Source organism: Hyaena hyaena, unplaced genomic scaffold (genome assembly GCF_003009895.1).
Source record: "Hyaena hyaena isolate Hyena2069 unplaced genomic scaffold, ASM300989v1 scaffold_1008, whole genome shotgun sequence".
Classification (NCBI taxonomy): domain Eukaryota; kingdom Metazoa; phylum Chordata; class Mammalia; order Carnivora; family Hyaenidae; genus Hyaena; species Hyaena hyaena.
Window position 1 is genome coordinate 130,064 of NW_024081641.1, and position 9,005 is coordinate 139,068.

A 9,005-nucleotide genomic window follows, 5' to 3' on the forward strand; every position below is an offset into this window, starting at 1 on the left:
TTTAAGTTAGTGGGGGTTAGGGAGAGCATAAGTCTCTAAGGAATTTGGAAACAAGGCTTTCAGGACCTTGAGGGGCTAGCCACTGTTAAGATAAGGCTACTTTAGTTTTTTGTTTTTTGGGTTTTTTTAAATGTTTTTATTTATTTCTGAGAGAGAGAGAGAGAGCATGAGCAGGGGAGGGTGAGAGAGAGAGGGAGACACAGAATCCGAAGCAGGCTCCAGGCTCTGAGCTAGCTGTCAGCACAGAGCCCGACATGGGACTCCAACCCATAGGTTTACGGACTAAGTTGGATGCTTAACTGACTGAATCACCCAGGCGCCCCAAGGCTACTTTAGTTTTTAATAAAACAAATACATCAAGGAAGTAAGACAGCCATGAGTTGCTAGAGGAAGGGTCACTCTCTCTGTGTGCCTCAGGTGACTATCAGTGGGCTGCAAGCTGTGAGGAGATTTAATTTAAGCTACATTTCTCTTGCCTTTGTTTCCCTCATCATTTCCTCCCTGAACAACTTGACCCTTAAACCATTAAGGTTGTTGAAGGTGGAAGGTCTCATCTTCTGTAGCTTCTTCCTGCTGAATAGGGGCACAGAGATGTCCCTACCCATGGGTCAGATTGTTCAGTTGAGAATTTAATAGGAGTTAAGAAAAGCTGAGGCAGCTGTATCTTGAGCTGATAACATTTGAGAGTTTTCTTAAGTAGAAAGGATCATCTGTTGGTTTGAAATTGTGGCATTGAAGGAGTCTTGGCACCAGTTGGAGAGACATGGAAGAGAACAGCAAAACATGGTTAAAATAACAAAAGAAAGAGAAGCCCAAATAAGAATCCTTTGATATCGACAAATATCTTTCTTTAGTCCAGGCATTTAACCCATTACTAAAGGAAAGAGAAGGATCATGTAAAGCGCCATTTGAGTGTTTATCAGTTAGAAACTCAGAAATATTTTTGTGGTAATCTGGAATATATACACAGCATTTTGTTTTCATGAGAGCACAAGCTCCACCTTCTGCAGCAGTTAAAACATTGAATGTCATTGTACTTTGTAGAACTATTCAATGCATTTGAGTTATTTTAGTGTTTAATAATATAATGTTATTTTTGAGAGTCATTTAAGGCCTTGATTGTGTAGTAGGTAGTGTTAACCATCATACAGACTTTATTTTGCTTAGCAAGCAGTCAGGTAATTAATAAGGGGCACTGTAATAGAAACAAGAAAAATATAGGTAGAGCAAAATTATAAATCTAGTGTCTTCCAGTGCTGCCAGTGAGAAGATTTCTCCACATCAGGCTTGGAGCATCCTCAGAGGGAGTGGGAATAGGCAGCAGGAATCAGATGGGTTTTCTTGTTTGTTTGTTTTTGGTTTGCAGTTCCAATGTCTGTGGTGATCCTTTTGAATGGCCCACAGAGCAACAGGCACAAAGATTGTCTATATATGAGTTTTGGGCTCTTTCTCTGAAGTTTACCTCAAGTTGTCTAGTGCAGGCAAGCACTAAACATTTAAAGACAATCACAACTAGAATTTAACATCCATGAAGATGCATTATTGAAATAATTTTTCTCTCTAATAACTCTCATTTCTAGAGAGAGCCAAATCAAGACTAATTCATTTGTAGAACAAGTGTAGTGTCAACACACTTGGCCTGATTATTTACATGAGCTCAGCAAGAGCAGTGATTGGCTAGATAGATTTTTTTAAAAATCTGCTTTGCTGGAACTTTTTATAAGGAATCTAGATTGAACTTTTAGTAGTCTCTCCAGGCCATAAGCCAAACCAAGTACTTGCCATCAGACATAATTGCAAAACCTGTTGATTTGGGCAAATTTCCCTTCATGACATTCCTTAAGTGTCCTGAGTTTCCTGCACCTGCCAGGAAGTGACAGTCTTTACTTGCCTGGTAAGGCAGCTGAGAACTCTGTAAGCAAGGTATCCAGCCAGCATTTCCAAGGGGCAACCTTAATTCCTTAAAACTGCTTGGTCATATCCAAGTCGATCCATGTTGCTCTCAAATATGATATTCCAGTCAAAGCCTTGGTAAAATAACCAGTATTTCCAATAGTGGCCTGTTATAAGGAGAACAGATTCTTATTGAACTTATGCAAATAACTGTAATTGCCATGAAAGAAAGAATACTTACTGAGAGTTTTTGAATTTTAAAAGGTTCAAATAGAAAAATTAAATGACTCAGTTGGTTTATAAATGAATACTTTATCACAATTTGGTATGTCATAGATGCCTTAAGAGAAAGTTTCCTTAATCTGGTAGAGCGAACATTAAAGAACCAGCAATATTACCAACAAGAGTCACAGGTTACTAATTCTTGTTCAGTTTGAATGCAGCTTTTTAATTCTGAAAATTTTTATGCATTTGTTTTCTGCTCTTAAAGTTGTCCTAAGACATGTATTGGACTTGTATTTGTCCTAAAAGTCCTTTTATAAATCTCCTTGATGATGAAACATGTTTTTTAAGAGCATCAGAACAATAACTATAAATGACAACCACTAAAAAATGGACATGGTTAACAATCTGATATGAGAGTTCATTATGAGGCAATTCACAAGGAAATTCAGTTATTTCTGTGATGATAACACTTTGATAATCAGAATATCAACTGATGCCCTCATACCAAAACATAATAAAACTTTAGGAATTTTATATATATATTCGAGCAGTTAGAGCATTTACTCAAGCAATGTAACCTAAAGTTATTATTTGCTTGACAGGGCTTTCCAGGTAACATACCAAATAAAAAGACCCAATTGGTCAAAAAGATTTTATTTACAATTTAAGTCCTGGGAAGTTTGTTAAAACCTTAGAATGTTATAAAGCACATCCTAAATAGGATTACAGATCATTATACATCTTAATTATTTATTTAACCAGCATGGCAATAAGAGATTCTCAAAGCAAATAAATATATAAGTTTATATAGTTGTTAGCAAAACCTGGCTCCTTTAACATTGAGAGTTTTAACTAAGTAATCAAAGACCTGATAAAGCTTTGGTTTTCCTGGTAGACAAAAGAGAAAAGACCTTTGTTTACTTTTGTTAAATCAAGAGCAGAGCAGATTCACAGTCCAAGAAAACTTTGCATTTTGAACAGAGAGAAAAGCAGCATTTTAATCTTATATCGGTGTATTGTTAAAATCTACCCATTTCAACCTTTGTCTGTCTTAACCACACATAAAATTCCTTTCCAAAACTTTCCCTTCACAAAACTTTTACAATTTTCCTTTGCATTCAGATTTTTACCTTAACCATTTTTCTCCAAACAACTGGTCTTATTTAGGACTAAATTATTTTCTTTTACCTTCAAAAAAATTTACTTCCATTCCTACATCTTTGTTACATATCTCCTGCTTTTTGATATACAGAGTTGTTTTCCTCATTTCCATCAGTCTTAATTACATTTAGCAGAGTTGTAACTTTTAGAAACTTTAGTCTCCAGTGAAAACTAGGTAGTAACCAATTGTGAACTGTGACACCAGAATTTTAGATGGCAAACTCATGAATTAATTAAGCACAAAGCAGGTTTTCCAACAGATCCCAATAGCCTCAGTTTCACTGAAAAAAGTCAAAAGCACAAACTTATGTTTAATAATCAATGCTTCAGCATCTATCAAAGACCCTGAAATCTATCTTAACAATTGCCCATGAAATCTTTGAGACAGACAAAATTAGCACCATTTTAAGTTGTCTTTTTGTTAACAAATTACAACAAAGGTAACATGAGCTTATTTGACCTTCAGTAAACCCAGGTAGAAAAAGTTTCATATATTTAAGGCTGATAACTCTAAAGATATGTCTATCTTAATTAAGCCAACAAACTTAAATTACTTTAAATACCAAATACATTCCACTTGGGTCTACTTAAAAGTCAAGCAATTTGCTCAGCACTGTCAATTTTTGCCTGGGACATTGGTGGGGAGACCTGAAGTGGATGGTGTAAATCCAAAGGGGTGCTCTTCACTCCTTGACAGCAAGGAAAGGAGGAGGAGCTGATGATGCCAAAGGCATGGGAGATGCTGGCTGCACTCAAGATGGTGCAGAAATAGGAGGAGGGGAAGGGGAAGGCAGAAGAGGTGAGGTGCCACGAGGAAGGCTGGAGGTGTATAAAAACCCAGAGGACACAGAAAGAGGTCAACTGGTCTTTAAGCCCATCTGCTAGGACAGATGAGCAGATGCAGATTTTTTTTTACACCAAAAAGTGGAAATGGGCAGTGCGTGTTAGGCCAGAGAAGACAGGGAACTTCCCCCAAACAAAGGGAGTTTCTACAGCTGCTTAGGAATATTTCTTAAAGTCACCTGCTGGAGGTAGACTAACCAGAGACAATTGGCTCCAATTAACATAGTCATTAACTCAGGAAATGAATGAAAGAGAGGCCCCCACATACAGCTAGAGTAACCTGCGTCTATTAGGAAGGAGGAACAGTGAGAGAGTGTCAGAGTCCCCTTAATTAGGGACAGACTGTGTTTCCTCCAGAAATTTGGGTTTATTCAGAGGAGGCTTGTTTAGAGAATCATCCAATATATCAGGAGGGAGTTTATCAGCCTGGTCAGTGGCCAAACACACTCTGCAAGAGGCCTTCAGTTCTCTATCCTGATTTAGGATCATGAAAGCCTGGATATAGGATACCTTAGTCCATTTGCCCTGCTTCTTGCAGAAGAAATCTGATAGATTGTATTAAGGCCATGTAGTGTTACAGAAGATCAGTCCTTTCCTAAATTTTGCAATCCAAATTAATTCCAGTATGTTAAAAGGCATCCCAAGGGGGAGTCCTTAGGCACTGAAGAAGAAGATCCCATGTTTTTAGAAAAGTAGATGTCTATTACCAAAAATTCTCCCCACTCCTGGGTGGTATCCCATGCAGGATATGTCAGAATGTTCTTGGTATCAAAGTGACAGGAGGTGTCCCTCAAACACAAATCACTATGATCACCAACCAGCAGCTAACAGTCCCTGGAGAAGGAATGCTAGCATCCCTCCATTTCCCTGTTGCATCCCAGGCTACAAATGGCTGCCTGGCATATGGACCAAAATATTGTGCCATGCCATGCCTTGAAAGCTGTGAGATAAAAGGCCGTGCCTTAGTTTACCTTGTCTTGAGGAGCATACCATAAAGGTCATGCCTTAGTTTCCTTGAAGATTGTGCCGTTTTTAACCCATGGAAAACACTAGAAAAGTTTTCCAACGAGGAATTACCCAATTCTGTAATTTAAGTAGTAGGTGGAGGACATTGACAGAAAACAATAAAGATGGCAATTCATCATGATCTAAGCAACATTCCAACACATACAGTCTTTACAGCCAACTTCCCTAGAAACTGCCCCAGTTGGGTTTTAATTCAATTGCGTACTGGTTTCCACAGGCTCCCAGTGGAGGTCTCACGGCCAGAAGCCACTAAACGGAGGATTTGGAGGGGAGCCAGGGATGTGGAGGGGATCACATTAGACCAATAATGAGGAAACTTCACATGGGAGTCTTAAGATTGACAGCTGTGCTAGTCACTTAGGTGGCTCTCCCATGCCCAATACAGACAATTTTGTATAAGGACGGGAATAAAGAGAGGGCATCAAGTTTCTGAGTTTTATTATCATTCCGGCCAGGGTACTAACTTCCAGCCAAAAGGCAGGCTTTCTTCTCCCTACAGAGTAGCCACAGGCTAGAGGATTGCAGCCTGAGCAATTGACATGAAAATGTTCTAGTAAGACCATACTCCCTGAAAAATCCCTGAAATTAGCGTAAAGGAAGAAAAGAGAAAATATTCACCAAGTTTGCACCAAGGCTCAGGGTCCAGATGAAAGGACTCAAAGCTTCACGTAAGGGCACCAAAATGGTGGGGTTCTTGAGCAAATGGCAAAGAAAGAATTCTTGAAATGTCTTTGGTGCAAAAGGGTGATTTTATTAAAGCACAGGGACAGGAACCAGGTCCAGAAAGAGCTGCACTGGGGTTATGAGGAATGACTGATTCTATACTTTTAAGTTAGTGGGGATTAGGAAGACCATAAGTCTCTAGGAATTCGGAAGCAAGGCTTTTAGGACCTTCAGGGGCTAGCTACTGTTAAGACAAGGTTACTTTAGTTTTTAATAAAACAAAAACATCAAAGAAGTAGAGCAGCCATGAGTTTTGCCTTTGTTTCCCTCATCATGATGTATAAGGCTATAGTTAAAATTTGTTTGAAATTTGCAATTAAGAATTTGAGGACTAAACTAAATAAGATAAATTGGGTCATATTCTACATTGCTCTATTTGGACATGCAATTATCATTAAAATCCTGAATTATTAGAATGGTGAAGCATTGCTCTGATGAATAAATAGGGAACATTGAAGATCAAAAGAAAAATACCAAGGCAAGAGAAGATAGAGAAAGAGCAAAAGAAACCTAATCATTGGCATATGCAAATGGCCAGTTACCAAAGAGGATTTGGTGAAAGAGAAAAAACCCAAATAAAGGAGCTGAATGCATTTTTATATTGCAGAAGCGAAGAATTCAAGTTAGCAAGAAAACGAAGCTTAGGGGAGAGGTAAACCAGAGCAGATTTTTAGAGACCCTATAACCATTAAAGGAATTTGAAGTTCATCCTAAATCAGTGGTTCTCAGACTGAAGAGAGGGCTTGTTAATCACTTGGAGGGTTTGTTATAACAGATCCCACCTGGCCTCCACCCCAGAGTTTCTCATACAATAGACCTGGGTGTGGGGAGCTAGGAATTTGCATTGTTTGCAAATTTCTGGGAATTGATGATTCTGTTAATCCACAGATGATCTTTGAGAGCCTCTTCCTTAAGGGAAAACTCTGAAGGACTTCAAGGGAAGGGGGGAAGAGACTTGCTCTTTAGAAAATTCCCCTTTATAGTAGAACATAGATTCAAAAGATAGAAATGTGGAGGGTATCATGAAGCTGTTGCTGTAGTACAAGCAAAGCATCTGTACGTGCCAAAATATCACTAGTCAAGAGCTAAGAGCTTTTTACAGGTAAATGTCAAAGATTGTTTCATGCTTCTGGCTTGAACACCTAGCTGAATGGTTCCAACTTTTTCTGTAATTACACTGGCTAAGGAAACACTGTTAAGGAGAGGACAGGGCTGGACAGTTAAAGGTTGAAGGATAGTGGTATTCTGGTAATTGTTTAATACCCGTTGTCCAGAGTGGGAGGTGGAGGAGGAAAGCATGGTTTGTAGGGCTTGCAAATTTACATGGGGTAAAATTCTCATGGTGGCTGATTTCAAGCTATCAACGTGATGTCACAGAATAGGGAAGAGGTGTGCAGCAACATCCATTGTGTAGTAGCATTTGTACCATATACATACAAAACCGAATTCCAGAACAAGAGTGCTACTTGGGAGTTGTGGGCACAATTTAGGAGCATATTAAGCTGCAAATACAGCTGTAAGTTTCTATCAAACAAAGAAAACACAGGCAAGGATGTATTCATGGTGCCAGATCACAGTCTAGGTGAGTCCCTGGGTGCCAAGGCATTAGGGGCATGGTCTCAAGAGATGTGGGAAGAGAGGTGTGGAAGGGGTCCTGAAAGAATAGACAGGGTCTCAGTGGGTGTAAGCCGGAGTCAACCGTCAGATGGCAGGCCCTTAAACAGTGACCTAGATGTGGTTTGAGGCCAGGGTTCTTGTCTCCCCAGGACAGTAGGTAGAATGAATCAGTGACTTAGTCTTAAGGAATAGGGATCTTAGCTCACCTAAACAAGGGTTATGGTATGAGGCAAGAGTCCAGGTAGGTTTTAAGGAAAGTGAAACCCCAGTTATCCAGGTTGGTATCCAAGACATGGGGAAAAAGTGCTAAACTCTACAAATCTGGGATAAATGCAAGCCTTGGATCCTGCTAGACCATAGAACCTAAGAGATTCAGCAGAGAGTTACACATCCCAGGTGAGGCTAAAGGAGGGTTTTAGAGGCTGGGAATCAAGCAGAGTGTAATAGTGATTCAGCTTGTTTGCACTAGCCGCTCTTAATTATCCTACAGAGTACCTCTTCCTCGTGACCACCTCTGCCCATGGCCATGTGATTGTTTACTCCCAGCAGAAAGAAGAAAGGTGCTTTCTAAAAATGTGGTTTTTATGTGTATTGCTTAGCTCACTAGTTAGCAGACTGTATGTAAAATTAGAATGTAATAAAACATGGGCTTCATCAAGTCCTAAATACAAAGAAAGACATTGAGTGCCCTAATGTTAAATGTGCTATTGGAGTAGTCAAAAATGATCATAGTACATTGTAGGTCACATAATAAATTCAACAAAAGCAATTGCAAATTATCTGAATTAACAACAGCTTGAAAAGGAGGCAGAAACAGAACAATTTTGTTCTCAAAATCTAGCACTGTTTTGGACTATTTCTGCATTGAATTCTTTATACCAAATTAAAAAGCATGAAAGTATCCTGGTCTATTTCTTGTACTGAAACAAATCATTTCAGATTCCTATTTGTATATTTATTGTACTTAAAACAATATAAATTAATTTGTTTTAAAGCAGTAGATAATTTTGAGGTCAACTTGAATATATTTCTATTTATTAAAAAAAAGAAAGAAAAGAAAAGAAACTATCCAAAAGAATTTTAAGGACCTAAGGATTTCACATTGCTGCCATGAGAGGGAAAAAAAATTAAGTGTTTTATTTTCCCTAGAATTTTTCTCATAGTACTCTGTTTTTACTTGGTTTCTGAGACGGTTTCTTTAAAAAAAAAAAAAGTTAAGTCATTCCATTTGGTTGCTATAGTAACAAAAACTAATTTCTGGCTTCCTTCATGAGCTATGATCATGTTGAAACCAAAGAGGACTCATGGGTCTTGCAAAATTCATAAAGTTCTGAACAAATAGGACTGCCATCTTCTGGTATTCATCTGAAATGACAGATAATTGTATCAACTCTGCATCCTAACCTTAAGATTTTCCCCTTCATATTTCCTTCTGTTATTTCTAACACAGCATAATGACGTGGCACAGTTCAGACAGTTCTTGGGTGACCTCATTAAGTTGCAAATAAGCCTTTTGT